We start from the raw sequence: 1,904 nt of genomic DNA on the forward strand, positions 1-1,904 counted from the left end.
TGTGACGTGCCTCAAAGCACCTTTGCATACTATTAGTCGGAACGGACCCAGAAAGCTGCAAATAAAACCCACTGGTTCATGAGAAGATTAGAAAAGGGCTTGGATAATTGAGTTATGATCTTAAACTAACCTTTATTGTGTCCTTGCGCTTTAATTACCTGAGGAAATGTTGAATGTAACCACTCTCTCGGTTTCGCAAAAGGAGACTCAAGTGCTGATAGCTTTCTTCCTTTCCAGGGGATTTCTACACAATCATTATCCGATGACATTGTCCTCTTGCCAAAGGCAGAGTTTTTTATTTATTTATTTATTTTTTTTTTTTTTTTTTTTTATGGAGGTGTATTAAGAGTGTTCTCCTCTTCTGCAAATGAGAGAAACATTTTCGAGACGCTAATTATCAGCCCTCTAGACACTGGCATTGTTTACTGCACAGTTTGGGGGAACCAGCGTTAATCTTGTTAATGAAACTACTGACGAAAATGCGACTCGATGAAGGCTTTTTTTTTTTTTTTGTTATTTATTATGCCAACTATAATGAAGACAAGATGCAAAATGTAGCATTACCAAAAGTAAACAGTTTTAATTAAAACCATAATGTTGACAAAAATATGAGAAAAGAAACACTGTGAGTAACAATGAAGTGAATATTATTCAGTGTGTTCGGAAGAAAAAGGCCAGAAAAAAAAGAAAAGAAAAAAAAAAATGGCTGGTTTCAAAAACTAAAATCACACTTTTATGTAAAGAGATGACTTGCTCAAGCTGAAAGACCTGCTTTGCAGGTTAATTAGGTACTACACATAATGAATTGAATTAACAATAGCAACAATTAGTATCTACTAAATAATAGATATCTTTTCAGAAATTTTGTATGTCTGTATGGTTTCTGAGTAACATACACATATTTTCCTGAATTAAAATGTAGCTAAAATCTGGTCTTTTAAAATGGAACACCCTCATGATTTTGTACACTGTCATTTCAAATGTTATTTTCATTGATAAAAATTGCATGCCTTTTCAAAACGGGACTAATATTTACTAAATTAATACAATTCTCGAACATATAAAAATATTACAATTACAAAATGTATGAAAAAAAGAAAAATCTATAACAAAGTGACTAAATAATAAATAAACAAATAAAATAAACCGTTTTATATCTTAACAATGGTGGGAAATTTTAGATTACTGGAAAACTGCTGTACTGTAGATGCATTGCTCTGAAAAAAAGTAAGATGATGATGATGATGATGATGATGATGATGATGATGGTGGGATTAATATAACTTGTCTAACAAATTAGATTTTATTTTTTAAATGGTTAATGCAAATATTAAAAAATATGAGCACTTTTAACTATTGACAACAACAACATTAACAACAACAGTATTAATAATACGAATGCAGATAATTTATAAAGCACTTTTCTTGAACCCCCATTGTTTACAAAGAAACTCTCAAAATATTAAATATATTTGAAGAGTGCACAGCACTTTTTTGTCACTTTAAATACAAATTCTTATGAAGAGAAAAGGGTGTGGAATTGGGAAAGATTACAGTCCACACTCAAACCTGTGCCACCCAAATGAGCACCAAAGCTCAGCATGTCTACTACGGTTGCTTACTTGTAAGCACGAGTAAGAAAACGTCTATTTTCTTCCAAGGAAATGTGAACATTGTGGAACTGTAGTCAATTAGAGTAGTTGTGCAGAAAATCAATTATACAAAAAATTCCCAAATACATAATTTGAGGCGACAAAGCAAAACATCAGATTCATATCAGCAGTGTTACGCAATACTGGCTGATTTGTTTTGAAAGAGGACTGTAGCAGTAGGTCACACTACACAGCCAAAGACCCTCTGGACCTGTTCCATCTTCTCATCAGCTCTGTCTGGGTCACGGTGGA

Source organism: Carassius auratus, unplaced genomic scaffold, assembly GCF_003368295.1.
Source record: "Carassius auratus strain Wakin unplaced genomic scaffold, ASM336829v1 scaf_tig00001753, whole genome shotgun sequence".
In the NCBI taxonomy this organism is placed as follows: Eukaryota; Metazoa; Chordata; class Actinopteri; order Cypriniformes; family Cyprinidae; genus Carassius; species Carassius auratus.